The 9,250-nt window shown below is 35.3% G+C and overlaps 1 long non-coding RNA gene across 1 annotated transcript; it reads right to left on the reverse strand.

Moving 5' to 3' along the window:
• Positions 1 to 1,657: 1,657 nt before the first annotated feature.
• On the reverse strand, positions 1,658 to 8,167 carry LOC306642753. Its single transcript, XR_013758671.1, has 3 exons — positions 7,843 to 8,167; positions 7,535 to 7,592; positions 1,658 to 1,783 (listed from the first exon to the last, which is right to left on the reverse strand). It is a non-coding gene; the product is annotated as an uncharacterized lncRNA (long non-coding RNA).
• Positions 8,168 to 9,250: the final 1,083 nt, after the last annotated feature.

A 9,250-nucleotide genomic window follows, 5' to 3' on the forward strand; every position in this document is an offset into this window, starting at 1 on the left:
CTAATGGTTACTGAAGCTTCCATTCTTGTACCCAATGTCAGTCTAATAACAAGGACACAGTTTTGAGAAAAAGGAAAACAAAGTTGTATTGCTTTACTAGCAAAACAGAAATTCAGGGGACTTCTGTCCCAGAGGCTCTGGTCCATCAGGGAGAACAGGAGTTTTCTCAAGAGGTGATCCAAAGGCTACATTCTAGGTGTCTAGAATTGTAATTCCCCTGTTAATTTGGGAGAGGGAGAAGAAGAAAAAAATGCTCATTTTTAAAATATGCCTCAGTGACAGAGCAGCAAGGGCTATATGCAAAGCACAAGATGGTTCATTGCTACTTTTCCCACTGTCGATTTCTACATTCCATTTCTATCAGAAAATGTGTGATGACATCTCTAAGCTACTTCTTGCTGAGAGGGTCAAGTTGAGGGGAAGTGACCTGAAGTCCTGCTCTCTAACAGGTGAGGAATGGACACATCAGGGCCATCCAGAGGCCCATGTAGCAGTTCACAGGTGAGTAACGGCATACATAGGGTAGGAATCATGTTAAGGACAACAACGAACAACACAGTAAAGCATTATTTTCTGTAAAAAAAAAAAAAAAAGAAAGAAAGAAAGAAAAGAAAAAAAGCACAAAAGCAATCAGTATTATCAGTCAGTCCCTGAAAACCATGATTATAGTATTTTGATCATACTTTCCTACCAGGTGTTTAAGACCAAGTTGGTCAAAAATTGACTTTGTTCCAATTTACTCCTAGGGTTGGCTTAGAGTCCTCAGAGATCAATCTCTTAGTAATAAGCGAGAAGCCTCTGGTAGCCTTTCTCATGCTATCTACCAAGATGGGTAAGGGTCTTGGTGACCATGTATACCTTCCTTTTGAAGCATCAGGGACATTTTCATCTCTAGTGACCCTCCTCTTTGTAGAATGTGCACTGGTTGACCTCCTTCTGTTTTCTAGGGTCCTGGAGATCCCACTGATATGGAGGTTGGGTGACTTACAGGAGTTGCAGGGACCTTAGAGTGATCCTATTGTTCCCTGAGTCTGAGCTGACTTTAGAGGGCAAGGATCAAAATGTGGCAAATTTTTCATTGTCCTATTTATTACCTTGACTTTTGTCTCCAGGTTTTTGGTTTTAAACATCCAACAGGCCAATTTCACCAGTCTTAAAGTGGGATTTCAATGTCTATAAGTTTACAGTTACTCCTTCTATTTAATTGAGGACAGAATTAGTAATGAAAATCCACATTTTACACTATCTGTCATGTAGGTGATCACTTATTGTCTTAAATTAACTCAGGCTGTTCTGTTAGAAAGAGTATTGCAGAGTTTTACAAGGAACATGCAAAATGAACACTAATGTATCTTTGGTATATATTTAGCCTCTACAAAGAGTCATATATTTATCAACTTTATTACACACAATTTTACTGTTATTTTTTATATTTTTATTTGTTCTAATTAGTTATACATGGTAGTAAAATACATTTCAATTCATTGTACACAAATGGAACACAACCTTTCATTTCTCTGGTTGTACATTATATAGAGTCATACCATTGGTGCAACAATACATGTACCTAGAATAATGATGTCCATCTCATTCCACCATATTTCCCACCCTCATGCCCCCTCACCACCCCTCATTCCCCTCTGCCCTATCCAAAGTTCCTCCATTCTTCCTTGCCCCCCACCTTATGGATCAACATCCACATATCAGAGAAAACTTTTGGCTTTCAATTTTCTGGCATTTGCTTATCTTCTTAGCATGATATTCTCCAGCTCCATCCATTTACCTGCAAATGCCATAATTTTATTTTCTTTTAAGGCTGAGTAATATTCCATTGTGTATATAAATCACAGTTTCTTTATACATTCATCTATTGAAGGACATCTAAGTTGGTCCCACAATTTAGCTATTGTGAATTGAGTTGCTATAAACATTGCTGTGGCTGCATCACTGTAGTATGCTGATTTTAAGTCCTTTGGGTATAACCCACGAGTGGGATAACTGGGTCAAATGGTGGTTCCATTCCAAGTACTCTGAGGAATCTCCATACTGTGTTCCAGAGTGGCTGCATAATTTGCAGTCCCACCAACAATGTATGAGTGTACCTTTTCCCCCATATCCTCACCAACATTTATTGTTGCTTGTATTCTTAATAATTGCCATTCTGATTAGAGTGAGATGAAATCTTAGAGTAGTTTTGATTTGCATCTAATTGCTAGAGATGTTGAACATTTTTTCATATATTTGTTGATTGATTATTTACCTTCTGTGAAGTGTCTACTCAGTTCCTTAGCCCATTTATTGATTGGGTTATTTGTTTGTTTTTTTTTGTTTTGTTTTGTTTTTTTAGGTCAAAAATTGACTTTGTTCAATTTTTGTTTTTAAGTTTTTTAGTTCTTTATATATTCTGGAGATTAGTGCTCTATCTTACGTGCATTGGGAAAAGATTTTCTGCCACTCTGCAGGCTCTCTCTTCACATTACTCATGGTTTCCTTTGCTGAGAAGAAGCTTTTTAGTTTAATTTCATCCCATTTATTGATTCTTGATTTTACTTCTTTCACTTTAGAAGTCTTGTTAAGAAAGTCAAGCTGACATGATGAATTTTACTTTTTTCGAAAACTTTTTCACAAAACTAAATACATTTTACAATTTACCCAAAACTTTATTTAAGTTTTACATTATATATCCTGGGTTTTTTTTTTTATCATAATAATCTTTTTAAAAAATACTTTTAGTTGCAGATGAACAATACCTTTATTTTGTTTATTTAGATTTATGTTGTGTGGGGATTGAATCCAGGGTTTCACAGGTGTTAGGCAAATTACCACTGAGCCACAACCCAGTCCCAAGATCATCGTAATCTTTACAACAAAAATAGGTATCTTTTGAACAAAAGATTACATAAACTTATTTCTTTGGAGTCGTTCCAACATGGAGAAAGATGAAAGGCAGAGCTTTAACTCAGGTGAAGTTTGCCTTTTCATAAATCTTAAAGAATTTTATTTCTGAAGCTGATCTTTGCCTCTTTTTTCAAAGTATCAGTCTACAGAGTTCTCATGTATTGTTTCCTGGGTCTATCTGAATGTCAGTTAACATTACAATATTGCTGTGATGGGCTGACAGATCTGACTCCATGAGAATGTTCTAGGCCAGACTCTAAGGGAAATGACTAAACAGACTCCATTTTGCTCTGAGACTCCATGTTATGTAGGAAATAAGCTTCTCCCATGGGAACACCCCGCCTCTGTGCCCATCATCTGTTACGTGGTGTGACATGTTTAATAATATACAATGGCAACTCCTATGTAGTAAAGAATTGCTCTCTTTTGATTCCTATTGCTCCTAAACAATGTACCATGTGAACAGTAATTGTGTGGATGTTAGCAACCATTCTTTAGTTTGTACCTAGGTAAGGGTCATTTTGACCCACTTCCCCGTCTGTCGATGATCTCATGATGTTAATGTGTAATTTCGAATCATAGCAACAGACACTTATGATTAATGTGATTTTTGGTATAAGAACCCCTACAACACTGTGGTCGGGGCTCTTCTCCCAATAGCCATTTTTTGGGGCATTGTGTGAGACAGTCAGCTGGCCAGCTTAATAAAGACTCTCAAATTTGGACTTCTCAGTGGTGATTGGTCTGTTCTTAAGTTGCACCCCATAACAATTACTTCTGAAACATGAAACAAATAAGAAGTCTAAGAGAGCTCTTAACTTATATTTTGTGGAAAAAGTGGCAAAATGTTTTTTATGTTTCATATGATCAACCTTTAAACAAACCAGGTTCTCCTTATTACTTACAAAAATACATTTAAATTTCCATCCTAGTGTAAGGAGTAACACAAAATTTTATATAAAACTTATTGACACAGATTACCTTAATCTAGTTATAGAACATTAAGTGACATAAATAAATACCAACCAAATTTGGTTTTTCTTTGTAAATCTAAAGTAAATTATTGCTACAGACAATTTTAGTTTGGAAAACACCTACTTGGTACTCTTCCTAAGTTTTGTATTTTAAAAGACTTGCATATTTGGAGAATAAGAGTACATCTAATATACAAGGAAATGAGTAATGGTTAGCATCACAGATGGCCTTATACTAAGTTTAATTTTTAAAATATAAGAATCAATAGTGTATGCAACTATAATCACAGGTCTACAAAGTTTGGAAGTACTAGCAAAATCAAAGTATAGCCTTAAATCTCTTATACACTTAAGAAACAGTGTTAATAATCAGAAATAGACTTACTTAGAGCAAACAGATATAAGCCAGGTTTTTAAATTGCAGTGGTTCTTTTATGTCAGATCCAATGTATGAAAGAGAACATTTGTTGGTTATCTTGCCGATAAACCTACACAAACTTTCATTTTACAAACTTTCATATAACACTTAGACAAGGCTCAGACAAAGTTCTCAGATGCATTCGTATCTCTAGTTACATATATTTAGGGTGTCAATTGTATTTGTAACAACATAAAATACTAGTTGTTTATTTAACCATTCATGAAGTAATCATTTAAAAAACTTTAAAGCATGTATAAACCCTAATTGCTTTAAAATTTAGTTTCCCTAAGTAATAACAGAGCCAAGAAAAATGATCTTGATAGATAAGAGCAGATCAGTATTTTAGTCTTTGCTTTATAGCAATACAATAAAATTCAAATTACAACTGGGTGTGGTGACCCATGCCTGTAATCCCAAAAGCTCTGGAGACTGAGGCAGGAAGATCCTGAGTTCAAAGTCAGCCTCCGCAATTTAGCAAGGCCCAAAGCAACTTAGTGAGACCCTGTCTAAATACAAAATACAAAAGAGGGCTAGGGATGTGGCTCAGTGGTTAAGTGCCCCTGAGTTCAATCCCTGGAACCAAAAAAAAAAAAAAAAAAAAAAAAAAAAAAAAAAAAATATATATATATATATATATATATATGTAAAGTGGCTATAATTAGCACAAAGCCACTTTAATTATATATACAAACTTTTTGAGATTTACCTTCAATAAGCCTCCTGCAACTTATTTATACATTCTATAACTTGTTTACATTATTAGTTTTGTCCTTTCTTTCAACTTGGACTTTAGCACAAGAATATAACTTTACCAAAGTACTTTCTTATTGAGAAACATGTCTTTTTCCTTTCATTTTTCCATACTAAAATAGATTTCCATACCTATAACATTCTTAAATCTCTCTTTTCTAGTTTCAGACCATTTCTTAAATTTATAGTCTAAAATAATCCTTGTGAAATTTCTGAATTCAAATTATTCCTATTTAGTAATATGGAATACATTATGCTTTTCATAGTACTTTAATTGAAATATGGCTGAAACATTTTGTATTCTTTGCATATAGAATTATCATCTGTCATAATTTTAACTCTTAGTAACCTTTTGACAAATCTTAAGGTTAATCTGGAGCAAACAGATTTTTGTTACTGGTTAATACCCAGAAACAAATAATCAACTGTTTTTTCCATTTTCCAATTTATAAAAACACAATAGACTCAAATATATGTTATCTTATGGAACTCAGAAAGGCAAGAGTATATGAATTTACATTTAGCAGTTGATGTTTTAGTATTTTAACTTTCCAAAATAATCAGATTTCTCCTCTAACAAATATTTATGAAGATTAATCCCATTTATGTTAAATATGATTTACTCATTTTCAACTGTTAACTTTGGGTTATCCATGAAAACTAAGTCTAGTCAACATTTTAAGCCATCTTTTTCTCTGCCAAAGAAAAATCTTTAAAGTAATACATTACACTTAAAACATTTTATAGCTCTCAAGTCTTCCCAAATTGAAACTCATTCATGTGAGGTTTCTTAACAGGCAGAATAGGCATATTGTAGGTTATCTGGCTAAGCTGACTCAATGTGTGTATTAAAAATTTGTGCAGAAGAGAATGACTCCCCATTAATGCTTCTCTTTTAAAGGGGGGATAGTTTTACTTCCTGAGGAAAGTTACCTTCTCCTTAAACAAAATCTTGGTTAAGAGAACACTGATCACCCTTCATAGGGTCCCTTTGTCCCAAATGGCCTTACTCACTCTTAATAAACCTCTAGTAGAGCAAGCTTATTTTTTCTTTTCCTGAGAAACACTTGCAAATGAAGTTGTTGCTTCTTGGGTGAGAATATTATCTGTTCGTTTAATTTCCACAATAAATTTTATCCTAGGAGAGGTAGTGGAACAATCTGGTCTATACAAAAACTGTGCCTTAACCCCGCTCCCTGCCTCCAGTTGCATTTAAGGGGTTGGAACACAGGATATTGTTGAGGCTGTCCTGTTTCCCTTATTATCATATTGCCATCAACTTTACATGAGTTCCCCACCTCCAATTGTAACCCAAGGCTCCTTTTTGGGGCTTATTCTTATAGGAAATATATTGATATTCAATGGAAGCGGCCCCTTTACCTTCCTTTTTTTTTTTTTTTTTTTTTTGACTCTTAAACTTTTTATTTTATTTGTTCTAATTAGTTGTACATGACAATAGAATGCACTTATACATTTTGATAGATCATACATAGAACATAATCTCTCATTTTTCTGATTATACATATTGTAGGATCACACTGGTCATGCAGTCATACATGTACATGAGGTAATAATGCCTGTTTTATTCTACTATCATTCCTTCCCCCATACCCCTTCTTCTCCTTTCACTCTCCTCTACCTAATTTTTAAAAATTATTTATTTATTTATTTATTTATTTATTTATTTTTTACAGACTGCATTCTTTTCTTTAGGCTTCATTGAAAGGAATTTTTGCAAAGACTGCCAACAAAACATGGATTGTCATTTTCTTCCCCTGAGTAGACCAGCAGCCTTCACCTCCCCACCACCACCAAGCACAAGGGGCTGAAATTCAGGGTAGAGTCTCCATTCTCTTTGCCCCCCCCCCCCTTTTTTTTTTCACAGTCCAAATAGCTTTTCTGGGACTTTTTCTTTTACCAACATGGCTGGTGTCCCTGACCCACAAGAAGACAATCTGCAGCTGCCTATGGCCAGGCTGAGAAGCAGTGCCCAGACTGCCAACACTGGGTTCAAGAGATTTGAATTTTTCAACCCTTTTTCTGGTGTCCTGCTATCCTTGTACACCAGAGGCAGTGCCTTTTTGCACCTCAAATTAGTTTCTGGCTGTTCAGACTCCTTATTTTGCATCTGTGTAAATGCCTGCACATATAGAATTTCTTCCACTTATTTTACCTCTGAGAGACCAACTCCAACTGCAAGATCATACAATAGTTCAGAAACCATTCAAAGGTCAGATGGTTACAGTAAAACATCTTTTTCTTTGACAGGCTTATGCTTAGGTGACCCTTTCGTCCAAGATCTTTCCCAAAGGTTATCTATAGGATCAAAGTAGTATTGCCCATGTTTTAAAGGTCCAGTAACATGTAAACAAAAACACAGAGACACAAAAACACAGAGAGGATCCACAAAATTATGGCTGACAGAAGGGAACTTTTAAAACAGAAACACCAGACAGAGGCAAAATTAGTTAAATTCCCTACTTCCACTTACCCATGACTCCTACACCAGCAGTACCACAGATGTACCCATGAAGAGGAGCCAGATATTCCTGCAAAGGGGAATTAGATGTGTAGAATCAAACATCTCTGTGTGCACACCAGGGGAGTTAATAGATGGTCAAAGTGTTGAGAGTTTACTGCAATCAGTTTCCTTTTTCTCAAAGTAGACCAAGATGGAGCAATCCATACAGTTCAGGGAGAGAAGGTAGGAGTTCCCCAAAGCCAAAGGGGCTTCAGCACTTACTATGGTCCCTCAGTTTCTCCCTGAGGAACTCACAAGTATAGTTCCTCCAGTTTTACCTGAGGCAAATTCATGTGTCTCATAACTCCAGCAGTCAGCTTTCAACAAGTTCGCCTTACATCCTAAGCATGGAAGTGGGATTGCTTGAAGTTCAAGGCTTGCCCAAGAAACCTGGAGCCTAGGGGGCTTTGGGTCCCATCTGGGGTAAAAATTTGATACTGAAAGCTCAGTCAGTGGTCCCAATACCAATCCAATAATGAAGACACAGTTTTGAGAAAAAAGAAAAAGAAGTTTTATTACTTTGCTAGTAAAGGAGAAACATAGGGAACTCCTGACTCAGAGGCTTCCCATCAGGGAGAAAAGGGAATTTTTAAAGAGGTGATTCAAAGTATATATTCCAGGTGTTCTCTGTCTGGAGTTCAAATTCACTTGTTAATTTGGGAGAGGGAAAAGGGGAAAAAAGGGAAAATAATCAGGTCATTTAAAAATAAATCTCAGTGGCAGAGCAGCAAGGGCTATATTTAAAGCATGAGGTGGACCATGTTACATAATGCTACATCAACTTCTAAGCTAGAGGTCAAACCCTGAAGAACCTAATAAATCCATAGGGTTTGAGTATTTAGGAAAATCCTATTCAAATTCATGCACATATGAATGTCTGCTAATATTTTTCACATTTCTGTTGTATTAATTACCTATTTTGGTAAGGCTGAACAAATTTGATAATCTCATAATAGAGGAAAGACATCTTGAATTCTTCACTGTTGTCAGCAACAAACACAACAACATGGGGGTAGGTTTAAAATATTACTCATTTACATGGAATACCAAGGAATCGGAAGATAAGAAAGAAGCTAATGTAAGTTGTCTGGATTCTACTACATATATGGTGCTGGATCACTCAAACATTTAGTAGTCAACTTACACAGGAATTTTTCAATGGGAGGAGTAATAAAATAGTCACATGGAGATTTAATAGCTAACAGATGGAAAGTTAAAAAGTAAACCAATATATACAAATCGCTTCTTACACTTTCACATCCTGGGATTTTTGAATGGCTTTTCTGCTAAATGTATACAAGATAAATTTAACAGCTTTACTGACTTTCCAAAACCAAACAAGCGAAAAACAAAGAAAGAGTAAAAGCAGACCCAGAGAAAAGCAGTACTGAAGGCACTAATGTTATTGAAGCTATTGACACAATTCTGATTCATAATGCTTGTGATTTTACAATATGATAATACAAAAGTACCTAATGGACTTTAAAATTTAGGGTAGATTAAAGAGAGGGGGGAGGGGATGGAGGTATGAAAGATGGTGGAATGAGACAGATATTATTACCCTATATACATGTATAATTACACAAGTGGTGTGAATCTACATTGTGTACAACCATAGAAACAAAAATTGTACCCAATTTGTGTACAACGGAATCAAAATGTAGTCTGTAAAAATAAAATATAAAA

This window comes from Sciurus vulgaris (assembly GCF_902686455.1).
Source record: "Sciurus vulgaris genome assembly, chromosome: 13".
Taxonomy (NCBI): domain Eukaryota; kingdom Metazoa; phylum Chordata; class Mammalia; order Rodentia; family Sciuridae; genus Sciurus; species Sciurus vulgaris.